General features: G+C 29.7%; 1 long non-coding RNA gene across 1 annotated transcript; it reads left to right on the forward strand.

The window, feature by feature from the left end:
- The first annotated feature begins 1428 nt into the window (after positions 1-1428).
- Positions 1429-9657, forward strand: LOC142321093 (uncharacterized). Its single transcript, XR_012755576.1, has 2 exons — positions 1429-1745; positions 9355-9657. It is a non-coding gene; the product is annotated as an uncharacterized LOC142321093 (long non-coding RNA).
- The last annotated feature ends 8176 nt before the right edge of the window (positions 9658-17833 follow it).

Here is a 17833-nt window from a genome sequence, read left to right on the forward strand (position 1 = left end):
CAATAATAAGTATTTCACAAAATACGTACTATTTACCATGATTCTATCAAGTAATGACATTTGAAAAATAATTATTTTTATAAAATACTTGAAATAAAAATATTAACATATGCATATAATTACATTTGAAAATAAATTACGAATGAAGAACCGGATAATCGACTACACCACAAATATTATTTTCGAAGTACACGGTACTTATTTTGATGGAAATATTTAATCATTATTTTAGTTAAAATACAAATAAATTAAATAATCTTTTTAACAGAAATTCTTTCGTAGAAATTTTAAAATTACTGAAGAGCAACATACTTCAGTATAATGTAATGTACCTAAAGCTACCTTAAATAAAATCTCACATAAACATGCGCGCGCGCAGACACACACACATACAACAAGATTTTATTAACCCTTCCATTTGAGACTATTGAGTGCGATATTACTCCCGAAAACCGTATTTTTTTCTTTCCTTATTTATTTAAAACTTATTTATTAAATAAACTACCTGTCATTGCATTTACTAAATTAGTGCCTATTTAAATATTCCATTTTAACTAATACAACCGTTAAATTTTAAAACGCTAACAATACGACTGATTAATAAATAAATTATAGTACTGATTTGTGTGTTTAAAAAACCGTTTGAAAATAAAAGTATGTTGCAGAAGGGTTCTGGCTTCGAATCCTCCAGTCTGGATCAATGTTTTTACACCCTAAAAATTCATGTCAAAATTAAAGGAAAAAATAACTGTATATTAATATGTTGTCAAATCAAATTAATAAATAGTTTGAGATAAATAGATAATGAATATTTGTTTTAGTAATGAGTGAGTGATGAAGACGATAAAGGTTCCTTGCCGCCCTGTCTGGCCAGCGTTTTGTTATACACAGTTGTTATGTAACCCTTCCCCACTCCAACCGTCTACGAAAGTTCAAGGTTAAGACAGCATACCGCTTTTTTACAATCCTTACGCAATAGCAAGATTGAGTATGTCATCTTATGAAACAATTAAATAAGTCAAAAATAAAACATGCAAATTTACGCTTTACGTTAACCGCCAAGTTTGGCATCAGATAAATCCCTTTGTTGAGTTTGCCTTATTCAATACGTTTAGATAGAAAAATTCTTCCAAGCTGTAAGGAAGATGAATAAAAAAACTCATTTTTAATATTATGATAACATTTTTATTATTTATTTTTTTAAATTTAATAACGAATCAATATAGTATAATTTTACTATTTTATATATATATATATATATATATATATATATATATATATATAGGTATAAAAAAAATTTCCTAAAATATTTAAAATCGTGTTAAATTCTCCAATGGACAATACGGTTGGTTGTACTATTAATGATATTTGTATATCGACTTAAAAGCGATGACAAATATAAGAGAACTTTATCGGAGAACTTTGAGAACGGTCGGTTGTTATTATCAGAGGTGAAACAGTGCGGTGCAGGAAATAAATTTTCATAATTTATTTTGCTCTGGCGGTTAAAGAGATTTGTTTCTCTTAACGCGACAGAAGTTGCAGGGTGGGGAACGACAGTGAATTACGTAGACAGAATATGAAACCCAGCGGTCAGACTCGGGTTGATTATAAAGTGGTTATTGATGGCCTGCGATACGCTGTTCAATTTGGATCTTTGCGTCTGTGATCACACTTGATATATTATTAACTATTACTATTTCTTATGCATTGTTCATTTTAGATAGCGACCCTCATTGATTGGGGTAAGTTTTTTTATATTATTATTTTAATAGAATTTAAAATTATTGCTTTTCCTGGTGTATCCATACTTACGTAATGCATTTTAGAATACAATGTGCACTGTCCTATTTTTACAAAATACATAACTATTTCTTAATATCATATCCAAACATTTCTAACATTGTTTTCTATTTATAATACCGGCGAAATGGTATCCCAAACATATACAGATATGAAACAAGTTACATGCATGGTTGTAAATTTTAGGTTAAATGGGCAATACATAATTAACCAAGGAAATAAAATTATTGTACAATCTAAACGTACTGTATTCGTGGGGTAAGCAAAATATGGTTAATGTGTTAAAAACAATTATTTTAGATAATTTAAAATCTAGTCCCAAGTAATCAGTCAGGGGCCTATTGGTTACACACTTTCTGGACCGAAGCCGAGAATCGAATCTCAGATCTTTGACAGGCGAACAGACAAGTTCGCCTGTGCCATCGATGGGGTGATAAATTAAATTAAATTAATTTGTAGTTTTACTGATTTCAATTACGGCGCCATATTTTTAGTTTATAAAATAATATTGTACATCTAACCTAGAAAAATAATTTATTCAAAAATAATGTCAGATTCATGCCATTACAACTTTTTAATTAAACTGTACAATAGAATACAGAAACTATTATTTTTTATATATTTTAATTTATTTTTTTATTTACAAAGATACTACTAAAAAAAGAACAAATCCACCTTCATCAAACCAGACTGCTTTCATGTAACCCAACACAATAGTTCAAAGTAGAGAGACAGCGATACATTTTTGTTATTCTGTTACTGTTGCAACAAATATCAAACCTCTTTTTGCCCTTTTCGTTAATTTTTTTCTTTGATTCATAAAAATATAATTTTTTAATTCATAAAACAATTTATAAAGAAAAAAAATCATTATCAAACTATAAAGAAACTTTTATGCTGGAATTACTCATAAAAATAGTACACATTTTACCAGTAATTCATTTTACATACTTGAAATCTTTAATTTGTAACTTGCTAGTTTAATTTTTTCTACAAAATTGTTGATCATTTTAGGGGGAAAAATATTACGATAACTTTTATTTTTAATTTTGTAAAACTGTTAAGAGTCTGGTATAGTCTTAATTACTGTACATTCCACACAGACTGGAAACTGTGTGTAATACATAGATTCCTGAATGAAAGAGCTCATTAATTTGTTGCATTCTTTCTTATGATTGTGATAATTGTAAACCATCTGCAGTGTAGGTAGTACTAATAAGAATTACTTTCTTTGATGGTAATAATGCTCAGTATTGTTCAGATTCATCTGTTTTCTTTGCCGTTTTGCTGAATGTAAACATCTGTCATTTTTTTCTCTTCTTATTTGTTAATGAACCAGCTCATCTAATTTTTGTTAGAACTATTAATGTCTGAATTTTCACCTTTCCTTTAAAATGTTGAACAGATAACATTACTAAATTCTATATCTGTTCTAGTTAGACAGCATATTTAATATATATTTAAAAATGTGAACTTAATTAAAAGCATGAAACTATTGAAACACAGTGTAATGATTAATTCAATGTAAGTTTAAAATAAATAAAGGAAGTGCTTACCAATACTTGGTTATCTGACAATTACTTAATATATACAGTTTACACAACCAACAAATTACTCTATGGCTGGAATTGTTGTACATTATTTTTCGTCCTCCGGGCTGGATTTTATCAGATTTATGTGGTAGTGAAACAATAAATCTGCCTTGATTGTTCCTAGTGGTATGAAATTAGAAGTGTGTTTCACATGTAGAACTTTCATTAACTGAAACATCAGAATCAGTTGCATGAAGTTTCCAAAAATTTTCAAATATAGTTCAATGATCTAAGTTATTGTTGCTTGTAAAAGGGGATGTAACAGTATTTTTATGTTTAAATAATAGGAAGATAACCGGTGAGAGTATATTCTAGCTTAGTCTCCTGAATAATAGGATATCTTGTATCTTGAATAAATTAACAAGATAAAATAAGATCTAAATAAAATTGGGCTCCGATTAAATGATCCAGCCTGGCAGACCAAAAAATGGATAAGACCAGATAATTAAATAATTAGGTGAAATATCTGCTATATGTGAAGTTCTAATATTGTTTTATATACATATATATATATATATATAAATTGCAGCTTGGAAAATTCAATTTCCATCTGATCTTCAATAATAATTAAATTATGAATGAACAAAAATATTATTTTGGTGCTTTCTTCACTACATTGAAACTGGATTCGTAATTTACATTAACACTAATATCTATATAATATTTGTGTAATTTAGTTTTACTTTGTTTTTTGGCCATATTCGTTATTGTAATCATTATGGATAAAGAACAAAATTATGTTAAAGAAAATCAATTAAGGACTGTATTACAAGAATTGGATTATTCGCAGATAAATAGTCAGCATAAAGTAAATAATCAAAAACATTCTGTAGGCACAACTATTAAACAATTACAATTGCAACTTACCGTAATTTACCATCGTTTAAAGGTGAAATTCTTGAATGGCCTCACTTTTTTAATATATTTAATGATTTAATCCACAAGATTTAACAAATATTCAAAAATTACATTATTGACATTCAACAATTAGAGATGAAGCCTTAGCCATTATTAAAAATCTTCCAATAATTGATGAAAATTATAAAATCGCATTAGATTTATTGATAATACAACTTGATAATAAATTTATGATTGAATATTTTAATGTAGATTGCATTTTAAAATTAATTTCTGTGAAAAGAATCGTTAGATCTTCTATCTAAATTCATTAATGACATTTCTTCATTTGTCAACTCGCTTGAAGGAATACAACTTCCAGTTAACATATTTGAATTTATTGTAATTCAATTTCTAACAACAAAGGTAGATTATAATACTGCCAAATTATGGAATTCAGTATTGGAAATGCAAATGTTAAAGTACAACAATGCATTTAAATCTTATCGAAAACATCCTACTTCCAAGGTTAGCAAGATTTATAAACTATATAATGTTAGTTACTATTCTAGATCTAACTTTAAACATAAGAATACTGTTACATTCCTTTTTACAAGCAATAATACCTTAGATCATTGAACTATATTTGAAAACTTTTGGAAACTTCATGCAACTGATTCTGATGTTTCAGTTAATGAATCTTCTTACATGTGAAACACGCTTCAAACTTAATACCACTAGAAACAATCAAGGTAGATTTATCGTTTCATTACCATGTAAATCCGATAAACTCCTGTTAGGTGACTCTTTCATTAACACTAAAATAGGTTCTTATATCTACCCATTGGGTTGGTCTAGTGGTTAACGCGTCTTCCCAAATCAGCTGATTTGGAAAGTCGAGAGTTACAGCGTTCAAGTCCTAGTAAAGCCAGTTATTTTTACACGGGTTTGAATACTAGATCGTGGATACCTGTGTTCTTTGGTGGTTGGGTTTCAATTAACCACACCATCTCAGGAATGGTCGAACTGAGAATGTACAAGACTACACTTCATTTACACTCATACATATCATCCTCATTCATCCTCTGAAGAATTATCTAAACAGTAGTTACCAGAGGCTGAACAGGAAAAAAAGAAAGTAATGAATTAAATTTCATACGAAAGTTATCTATTGTAATGGGTACCATGATTTGCCTTCTAGAAAATTTTGACATATCTTTGAGTTTCACGTCCCCCAGGACCCCAAAACCACCATCAGCTCAAAAGATTATTTAAATATAATCTTTTGATATATATATATATATCTGTATATATTTCACTTTCTTGTGGACACGATAACTGCCATAATTTTTCGCCAATCACTTTCAAATTATACATAAAATATAACAACCCAAAATCTCAGTTGAATTCATTAATGGGCAAAATCAGACCATGGGGGAGATTTTTTCAAAAATCAAAATATCCCTATAACTTTCGTAAGTAAAATATCAAATTTCTTTAAAGTTCCTACTATTCTTTGGATAAGGGCCTAAGACTTATCTAAGTAAAATTTTTGATATCACCAACTATCAGTCCAAGGGGTGGAAAAAATAAAGTTTTGAAGACAAAAAATCATACCTTCCTCAATAGGCACAGTATCAAATATGTTTAAAGTGGTCGTTAGTCCTCTAAACATGACCTTAAAACCTTTGTCTGAAACAATGTTTGATATGACCAACCCTTACAGCAAGGGATGACTGAAACATTGCTGAAATTGTAAGAAGATGGGGCTTGTTGTAGGCTAAACGTGTGAAACTTTATTTCACATGCAACCATTGTTGTATTGAGTAAATTTAAAGTTTTTCTTAACTTTAAGGTAGAAATCTTTTTTATCCCTTACTTAGCACCGGTGAAATCTACCTCCACCTTTCGGCATGCCAAAAGGTTTTTTTTTCACTAATGGATCACTTCTGACTAATAATTAGGTATTTTTTATGTTTGTAAATGAATTTTATAATTTTTAAATTCAGGAATTAACATTATTTTTTATTATACCATTCATTATTTTCAATAATTTTGTTACAAATTCAATAATTTGATAATAAATGTAATCGATTTAACCTAATAGATAAATTTAAAAATAATACATAATACTTTCAAAAAAGGAAAAAGAAAAAAGACATTAATGTTTAATTAAAAACAAAAAATTATGTACAGTTAATAAATCAAACAAATCAGGACATAGATAATTTGAATTCTCAATACGTTCAAATTTTTGAACATTCAGTATATTATTATTAACTAACATTATAATAGAACACTAAAATAAATTATGGAAAACGATAAATACTCAATGTCATTTATATATTTTTATTGTGGAAGTTGAATAAATTGCATAGAAATACCTTACAGCAAGCAACAGCAGAATATTTTTAAATGGCCAGAATCATAATTAATAGACTATTAACAAAATATTTATTTTTAACAAATGAAAAGTTATGAGAAATTTTGCTAATTTTTTTATGTATCATTACTTTACAATTTATTACTCCAAAATTTAACTGTAGTAATCTTCTTGAATCAGAAGATTCAAGTCTTCTGAGACAGCTAGTATAGTACAATCTCTACTAGAAAAACACCATAACAGGATGCAGGTGGATTGGAGGAATAAGAGAGGATCTTAAGGAAACTGTCTTACACCAGAAGACACCACACATTAAGATAAAACTAAACAAGAAAATCAAAAACAAAGACGCCTGCTTCACACTCGCCAGAAAAATCTGATTTTTAACATTCTTCTATAGCACAACATTTCAAAATCTTCTAATCTTTTCTTTTCAGGTACTCCGATTGTCCAAGTTTCACTTCCATATAAAGCTATGCTCCAAACATATACTTTCAAAAATCTTTTCCTGACGTTGAAATTAATTTTTGATGTAAACAAATTATATTTCTGAATAGAGGCTCATTTCATCTGTGCTATTCGGCATTTTATATCGCTCCTGCTTTGCCCATCTTTAGTAATTCTACTTCCCAGATAACAAAATTCTTCTACGTCCATAATCTTTTCTCTTCCATATTCAGTGGTCGATCTACAATATTTCTACTACATTTCATTACTTTTGTTTTGCTCTTGTTATGTTCATGTGCTAGTTCTTGTGTAAAACTTCTTCCAAATCGTTCATTGTTTCTTCTAAATCTTTTTTACTCTCGGCCATAATTTCCATGTCATCAACAAATCGTAGCATCTTTATGTTTTCACCTTGTACTGTTACTCCGGATCTAAATTGTTCTTTAATATTATTTACTGCTAGTTCTATGTAAAGATTAAAAAGTAACAGGAATAGGGAACATCCTTGTCGAACTCCCTTTTTTATTACAGCTTCTTTCTTATGTTCTTCAATTATTACTGTTGTTGTTTGGTTCCTATAAATGTTAGCAATTTTTCTTCTATCTCTGTAATTGAAACCTAAATTTTTTAAAATGCAGAACATTTTATTCCAGTTTACGTTATCAAATGCGTTTTCCAAGTCTATAAATGCCACGTATGCAGGTTTGTTTTTCTTTAATCTTCCTTCTACTGTTAATCTGAATGCTAAAATTGCTTCCCTTGTCCCTATACTTTTCCTGAAACCAAACTGGTTTTCTGCTAACACTGCTTCCAACTTTCAATTCTTATGCACAGAATTCTAGTTAAGATTTTTGATGCATGACTAGTTAAGCTAATTTTACTGTATTCTTCACGTTTATCTGCTCCTGCTTTCTTCGGTATCATAACTATAACACACATTTTGGAATCTAATGGAAAAGAGATGCGATGTATATAAAGTATATAATATATTATTATTATTTACTCATCAGAATACAAGATTTAATTAACTCATTTAAATAAACTTTCTTGGATGCTAAAGTAACATCTTGAAACTTCAATGCCAAGAGGAAAAATGATCTGTCATTAACGGTGAGCCCTTATGGTGTAAGCCATAAGGTGGATTGAATGTACAAGAATCTGTCGATTCATTCAACTACAGCCAACAAGTCTATTTTTTGTGAAGGTAGATACTTTCGATGGCTAAATTCTTGCTTGTGACCATAACGGTGTATAGACATCGACCGCAATTGTAATCGCGCAGCTAAAAGAAGAGTTGTTACAGTAAATTAGTCTAGTCATAAAAGGGGAGTCCGTCCCTGACTTCGTTTAACTTTATTTTATTTTACCAATTATAAGGCCAAATTTGGTATTTTAAATCGATGCGAGAGTAGTCTCTACGTACATTTGACTAAGGGACTAATAGCCCTATCTACGCTATTATCTATTTTATACCTAAATATAAGTTTTAAATATTTAGCTTTAACAGTAAATTGACTGCTAACTAAGATTACAATTAGCAACAGTTCCAAAGACCAGACTGCAGGTCTCTATGCCATCATTAGGTAGCCTAAAGAGGTAGCAGAAGAAAAATTAGTTAAAAAATAAAAATTGATTCATTAAATTTTAATCTCCCTCATCTAGAGTTGAAAACGATTTGTTTGTTTACATCACTCGTATGAAAGGCAATATTCTGTTCATACATTTTGTAAATTAAGCATAGTAAACGATATTTGCTCATTAAAGCACAATAAGTTTTTGATTTATTTATAACTGGAAAATAACTGATGTGTTTTTTTTTTTGTTGCAAAACCCAGAAATACATACATATATATATATATATATATATATATATATATATATATATATATATATATATGACAAATATCAGTACACAGGATCAAAATACTGTTTAGATTTTTATCTGGAACCGATCAGAATAGATTACATAATTGTAAATTTCTATGTTTGAGTTCATTGTTCAAAGAACTTTTATTCTGTTAATCCACATATCGATTACATTCATTGTAATTTTCCTTATATTATATAAGACTTTTTTAATATTTTATCAAAAATGTATTCATAATCGATCGTTAGAATTGAAGTAATATACTCGTGCTATTAATGAACCACCGTAACACATAATGTGTTTTTTTTTACTCCATTCTTTCTATATTCTCCTGAAGACGGGTGTAACAGGTGAAAACCTTTCGATACATTTTATTGATAAGAGATTGTAGATTATTATTATATAATTTTTATTTCTTTTTGCAGGGAAAAAGGATGGATATCACCAGATGTGGACGAAATTTATAAATCATAAAGATTTATTATAATTAAAATTGTAATATTATCGTAATGTATAATTTTTTTTTTTACTATGTTATAAGCCTGTAATGTGAAATGTATCGTAGACATAAATATTGTTAGGCTGTTCTTATCAAGGTTTTGCCACGGCTTCCCTCGATACAATAGGGCAAATGCCGGAACAGTTCGTTTAGTTTTCCGTGGAATTTAATCTTTGATATCCTTATTCTTACCTAAAATAATGAAAATAAATATTTATTTATAATTTTATTTTTTGTAGTTTTTTTTCATTGCCTGCTTAATGCCGAATTAATGTGACCCCCATTAACCACTAAAAGTTGAAATTTAGCTCAAATACATAATTTTCTATCGGCTAGATGGCGCTCCGCCGTGTTACAGCAACCGTGTCCGTGCTGCATTATACATCGGTTTCAAAACAAGCGGAATGGAAGAGGAGGGCTGATCGCAAGGCCACCAAGGAACCTAAACCCCATTAGATTTCTTTTTGGGAGGCATATAAAAATCATTATTCGGAGAAAATCCGCGACATCAACCATCTACAGGAGAGGGTTGTTGCAGTGCGACAGTAGCATACATGACACTCGACATCCTGACGAGTACGTGGGAAGAGCCGGATTACCGTCTGGACATTTGCAGGGCAACGAACGGTACATATATCGAAGTACACCAAGAAAAACTTCAAAATCTACCCGTTAAGGATAGACACTAATGTACAGTAAGTAAGTTATACTGCCTTAAATATAATGCCGTTTAAATCGTACTTGAAATCAAACAGTTCTTATATAAAAACTCTGTATGTATATTTATTTGAGAGTAAAATCATATTTCTATGGTTTGCATAATTTTTCCATACGCAACAGACATCCACACGTGGATCTAACTTACGAAGGATATCTCTACAGTAAATTTAAAGTAAAGTTTTAAGCGATTCAACGGAACATTTTTCCGATAGGTTATGTATAGTAAATTCAATTCGATGCCGAGTTGTTAATTGTTCTAAATCGCCTGTGGTTGTGTTTTTTTTAGTATTAATACAATTTTTAACTGATTTTATTTTATTTTTTTCATTTAATTAAATATTTTGTGACACTCATTTTCATGAATTTATCACGGTTATGTATTTATCATGATTTCCCTTGATCCATCCAGAAAAATGTGGAGCGGTTCTTTTATTTTCCTGTCTAAATAACGCTATAGTACAGCTGTAGCTCTAGAAGGAAAAAGTATCCGTAATCTGTCCAATTTGGGCATACGCGGTTTTCGCCTCTACGGAACCCAAAAAACCGGATGGAAATTTTCCGAATGTTAATGTTCGTATGTACGAGTGTGCGAGTTCGGTGTTAGCCTCTAAATCGTCTTATATCACCAGATCAACCGGACCTATTTTGACCAAACACGGTCAGATTACTTCTATATACGGGGCATTGATGCGTTAAATTTTCAACTTAAAAACTCAAGGGGGCGAGGCTGTAGGACAAGGGCACCCTCAGTATCTCGAGATTTCACCTAATTAAAGACGTATATTTCTTAAAAATAAAAATATTTGCGAAATCGCATCTCCACCCCAAAAAATGCTCTAAACTACTGTTATACGAGTATATTGTGACGTCACAGGTGAGCGGTAAAATTAAATAAATGAATAATATTTAAAGTGTAAAAAAATAATTCGGACTGGACGGTGCGGTGCGTTAAGCCTCACAGCTGCAACAATCTGCCGACGGTGTAAGCGAAATTTGTTCTGTGTAACTTGTGAAATTACATTAGTTAATGCCGACTGTTGTCGCTAGTCCCGTCACACATGACGGTATGCGAATTAAATACGGTATGCGCGCGCGCTTTAGTTAGAATCATTGAATTAAGTAAACGAATAAATATATTTAAATAAAATAATAAATATTTTAAATTAAGTTGTGTGTGTAAGCCGTGCATCGGAATTAGAAATAATGGCTAATTGAAGACTACAGAATAAAAAATTCACAGTCCATTTATTTTATTCTATTTCTATAAAAAATTATATTTTATTTATATATTTTTGTATTTTTTTTTTTTTTGAGTAAAATCAAAACTAGTTTACGGCTACATAACTTCCCCAGATTTCCTCTTGACTGATTTTTATTTCAAATACGCCATTGATATTTAGAGTACAATCGCGAAATATTTTTAAATATCGAGTAATAAAATTTGAGTCAGATTTGAACCCCTTTGTCAAATTACGTTTTTACTATAAAAATTATGCAGTATTGAAAGTATATCGAGGAAAAAATCAAATTTCTTAGTAAAACATTTTGTTTCCTAGTCGATCTCCCCTTTATCAAATTATACTGCTTTAGATTATTTATAATTTTAAAAAAATATATATAAAGCTGTAATGAGGATTACTTGAAATTACAAAAAAACCTCAAGAAGAAAATATGTTTCTTCAATTAAAATTTAGATATGCTTAAATTCAAATAGTTGGCTGGCCAGATAAAATTAAATAAGTCTTGTCTGGTAAGGTAAAATGTTTTGCCTTAATTCTTGCCAGTTTGGTAAAATTCAGCCAGACTCTAGATCCAAATAAAAGAGTAAACGCGATGGTTTTTCTTTTCTTTATAAAATCTGAAGTGAAAAATCGAAAGAAATTGGTTTGAGAACTGTATTTTTAGTAGTTTCTAAGAAATCACGGGTTAAAAGACAAAAGATGTGTACATTTCCCGCATTATACTTCCGTTACTGAACCGTTTCAAAAAAAAATTTAACATCGGTTGTTTATTTAAAAACAATTAAATTATTTCATTCTACATAAACAATATTACTGTGTCGATGAAATTTTAAATTATACCGATTAAAAAGTAAAAAAAAAACTCAATTTCCTGTATCCTGTTAACCGTGTAAACAAATATAAATCATTTTCATTAACGCCTTTTGAATTGTGAATTATTATATATTTAGTCGCTTAATTTAGTTATCTCGATATTATTTCATCTGTTTTTATATTTATGGACTTTAATCGAACCTAACTTTATTTTTTAATCGATAGTGAAATTTGTCATGCCGACCTGATTAAGGTTTTACCACGGTTTCCCTTGATCCATCCGCACAAATTCCGGGACAGTTCCTTTTTTTTATTAATGAAATAGCGTATTTACGCGTTCCCGAGTATTATATACTCTTATATAATATATTATTCTACACTAATCGGAATAAAAAAATTATTTATTAACTTAATTAAACCCCAAAAAAAAAATTTATAGAGGTATCTTTTACTTTCACGTCTCGATTGAAAGTAGATGAATAACTTTAGGCGACAGAACAATCAAATAGTGTAGTGCGGTGGTGTGTAGCTGTTATTTTATATATAGTCAGTTCGATTCACGGTAAGGGTGTGACATTTTTTATCATATGATCAACATCTACATTGATTCACTATAAATGTTGAATATCTCTCTAGAGAGACTAAATTTGAACCGCAGTTCTGCTACGTCAAACATTAGACGCGGGTGTGCGTGCGTGCGAACTCTTGCATTACTGATAAAGACATATACACTTATAGTTTTATCAAGCTGTAACATTAGATTTTATTAAATAATAGAAATCTTCATCAACAACCTCTTGTAAATAAATTTGTACCTTCAAAACTAGATTGTATGTTAGTTAAATCTAGTTTTGAAGGTACAAATTTATTTACTGTAATACATAATTTGTGCTAGATTAAAAAAAATTCAGATTATAATAAAAGCGAAGTGTTTAATAAAAAAAATTAAATATAAATAAAATAAATGTAATAAGTAAATTCCTTATAGTAATAAATGCTTTAATAGAAAAACAATAGTTCGATAGGCAATGATAAAATAAAACAATAATTTATAAAATTGTATGGTTCATACGCTCTCAGAGGTAATTATTTTTTTGTTTAATTTTATTGGGAAGACGCATAGTAAAAACAACTTGTCAGTCTGACTACTGCGACGATGGTGCGGGGTGAGGGGGGAGATGAAACAAATGCAGCAGGTGGCTAACTTCACTCTGATTGGCTACCCTCGGACAGTACTGGTCACGCGATGGTACAACAATTCAAATACAACCGTAAATGTGCGTACATGTGTACGTACGTGTGTGTGTATTACTGTCGAATAACAAAGTTAATATCCCTATTATATTTCTTATATAGACGTTCGATATAATTAAATTAAATCAAGATTTGTTGATCATTTTATATCTATTATTACATTTTATTTAAAATAATAATTAATCTCCCGTAATTTTAATAATTTTTTAAAAATATTACGATTAAATTTATCAGTTTTGTAAAGTAATTTACAAAAAGAGTGAGAGAGAGACCCTCTGTCTCGCTTCCTCTCCATCACTGATCCCCCTACCAACCCCTCTCTCAATTTCTCTCCATCGCCCTCGCACCCTCTCCCACCAAATCTCTCTCACACTACCCGCTCTGTCTCTCACTCGACCCCTCTCTCTCCCAGTCACTCTCTCACTCTCCCCCTCCGTCAATCTCTCTCCCTGTATGCGGTGGGCTACTTAAACATGTTTGTATTTTTTCAATTTTCTCACTCAAAGTGCATTTTTACAAAAACTTTGTAATAAAAAAAATTGACCGTTAAGGTTTTTGCCGACGAGAAGAAAAGTTACAACGTCGTTTGTAGTAATAAAAAATTACGCGTATAGAATTTTATTTCGAAAATACGAGTACACCGTTAAATTATGTTACTTCAATTGTTTTTAAATTTCAGCGCTCCTTTGATCAGCTAAACAAACATAGTTTTTTTGTAATTTATTTATTTCGCGTCGTTCATTATTATTGTACGTAATGAATTAGATGAATTGTAACCTATAAAGAATGCCGAAATTCAAACCCAGGATTTTCGGTATATCAGTCGGTTAATTTACCAACCGATCAATCTGAGGGTCATTAAAACTTTCTTAAAAATAGTTTTCCTCTAAAAGAATGATCGACTATACATTTTCAACAATTTTGTGATTTTTTTTTTAATTTAGCTTAAAAAATATAAATTAAACACGGGAAATGTTAAATATAAAAATCTGTAATGAACTATTTGTTGTATATATCTCGTTGTACTGTTTACAAATAATTTCTGCTTTAAATATTATGTACGCATAATTATTAAGATGATACACGATTATACAGAGTCCTTACCGGGTGTCGACTCATATTATAAAATATTGGTTGCCTTCTACAAACTCACCACCTATGTTTTTTTTCCTTTCTTACTTATATTATTAAATATATATATGTTAAATAAAAACTACGCCGATAAATTTCTAAAAATATTTTTACAAATTTATTAAAACGATTATTTGTTACTTTCTTTCCTATCAAAAAATATTTTTTTTCAAATTTTTGTGTTATTCCCGAGACATTCATTTATGAATATTTAACGACATTAATTGAGATCGGTGAATAAATGGTAAGCTATTTAGGTGTCGAACCCAGGACTCCAGTAAATATATTCTTAAATATATTATTATATATTATTTATTATATATTATTCTTAAATATATTCTCCGGTATATTCTTTATAACGATACAGATGCCAATTATTTTCTTAGCTTCATTCTCGTTACCAGACTTAAAACATAATATATTTAACACGAAATACATCTAATATATCACTCACGAAATACTCTTACAAACATAAAACTTGTTTATTTTTTCGATACTGTTTAGCCGCTATTAGAGATAAATAAACAAATTTATTATTATTAAATTTATTTTGTAAAAATAGACGAGAGTAAATTGGGTTCTAACATTTTTAATCTAATAAATAATTTGAATAACACATACACAGAATAAAACAACTGCCAATAATATTAAAAAAATAAATACAACTCGCCTTAATCAGTAATAAGAAATATCTCAGTAAAAAGATGTTAATTGGATGACGTCAATGTTAACTGGAAGCATTACGTATTCAGTCGGCTATCTACCGATAATTCCCGCCAATAACTAACCACAAAACAAAGCATCTCGGTGAATTTCTTTAGTTAGACTCATCTTCCCCCCACTACGGAATCGTCGTCTTCGAAAGACATCCGCTAGTTTAACAACAAAATTGCAATGAAAAAATATTATATCTAAAATTTGGTTCGCAAACTGTCATTCACCATCAATTTAACATTAGACCATCCATTACATGTCGTCTAATATTAAATTGTTTTTAAAATTGACTATCGGTCTTGCCCAACTTATAATTAGATAAAATATTAAAGAGAATAAATTTTCGCTTAAAACTATAAATGGACATATTACAACAACAGCCAACCGTACACAAAAAAAAAATATATATATATACTACATGTAAATACGGACCCCCACGCGCGCGCACGTACAATTTTGTTATTAAGTGTTACTATATTTTTTTAAATATCAATCAGGAATTTAAAAAAATTGTATTATTAATCTTTTCTTTTTTAGATGTAACATGACCTACATGCTATTAGAGAAGAGGTAGCGCCGGCTACCTTACCTGCTAGACTAAAAGTTCCAGATTCGATCGATATCTGGAACTGCAGTTTTTTTTTTGAGAAGATGAACAAAAGATTTGCTTCTTTTTGAGAAGACGAACAGTCATCTTCTCAAAAAGAAAAATAACAGAACCGCATCTTTTACGATGTAGATTATAGAAACCACGAACAGTACGCAAGGAGGTAATGAATGATTACTATTATCCCTAAATTTCACGGTTCGGCCCGTCTACAATATCCAAATCGAATGGGTGTGTAAGAGCGTACATACACCCGTAGATCTATTTATTAGTTCACTTTATTATACGTATAAAGCCTAATTTTATTTTATTTAGATCTTTTAAAATATATTTCGTCGTTTTTAACTAATACCTGGCTCTCAATGAACGAAACAGTTTAATCCAAAAATTATATTGAAAGTTCTTTGAGTGACATGGAATTAAATTTTGTCGGATGTCGGATTTTTGTAATCTATTTTGTCACCTCCGTAATAGAACAACCGAATGATATACTGAGGGTTTTGGGTTCGATTCTTGGCTTGGACTTAAGCTCACATGTTTAATGCCTATCTGGGTATTGCCAGTTAAAAGAACGTTACTCGTAGTCTGAAGATCTAAGGTTTTTTCTCAGCTTGGAGAGGGTTTACAGCAGCGTAATATGCTTATAATTAAAAAAAAAAAAAAAAATTATTCATAACGTTAAGACACTGTAGTTGATTGTTAGTTGCCGCACAGAATTACTTGCGTAATGCTTCTGTCTCAGATCGCTTATATTCATATAAATATTAGATACGGAATCGATTTATTCTTCCTACAGTTCAGCTCTATCGCGTAAGGGATTTATTTATTAAAGCGCGTCAGACTGTTAACCTTGAACCTTTGTAGTCGGCTGGAGTGAGTAATATTACATAACTGTGTTCAACAACGGGCGCTGGCCAGACAGCGCGGGAAGGAACTTGTCGTGATCTTAATACGCATTATTAAAACAAATATTCATAATCTATTTTATATTAAACAATTTATTAATCTAAACTGCCAACAAATTAATATCCGGTTATTTTTTTCTCTTTAATTATGAAATTAATTTTTAGGGTGTAAGAATATATTGAGCCTGTCTGGGATTAGGGATTCGAAACCAGAACCTTTTGCAACATATCTTTATTTTCAAACGGATTTTTTAATACAAGAATCAACAGTATAATTTATTTATTAATCTATCTTATTGTACGCATTTTAAAATGTAACAATTGTATTTGTTAAAATGGAATATTATGGGTAGACAATGATTTATTAAATACAATGATACGTAGTTTGTTTATTTTGTATAAATAAGGAAAGGAAAAAGACGATTTTCGAGTTTAATATCGCACTCAATAGTCTCTAAAGGGAGGTTAATAAAATCTTGTGTGTGTGTGTGTGCGCGTGTATGTGTGTGTTTTAAATGATGGCAGATTGTCATATGTACGTAATCTTTTTACTACAGAATAAATTAAATATAGATAGGTTTTATTCGTTGAAAAATTTAACGTTTTGTTTTTGAAATAACAAACCTTGAAGAAGTTTCAGAACCGTCTAATTTAGCTCCCGATTCATCGAGGATATTTACTAATGATATGAAACTTTATATATTTTTAAATACGGTTATAGAGTTCCTAGACTGTAAAATCATTAAACGTTACTTAATTCCGATCACAGATGGCAGTTAACAGGTTGGAAAGCAACATAGTTAAATAAACTTGATTACTTTTTTATAGTCAAAATTTCTTTTTCTCAGAAAACCATTGAAATTCAGTTAAGATAATGCGATTCTAATTGAAAATAAGAATTAAAGCAAACCAAATCGAATGTCTGTTAGAAATCAATCCTTTTGTTTTTTTTTGTGAAAAAATTATTAATTACATTTATAAAATACATTTTTAAATATATTATATTAAAAAAAGTTTAAA

The sequence above is a fragment of the Lycorma delicatula genome, chromosome 3, assembly GCF_047948215.1.
Source record: "Lycorma delicatula isolate Av1 chromosome 3, ASM4794821v1, whole genome shotgun sequence".
NCBI lineage: Eukaryota > Metazoa > Arthropoda > Insecta > Hemiptera > Fulgoridae > Lycorma > Lycorma delicatula.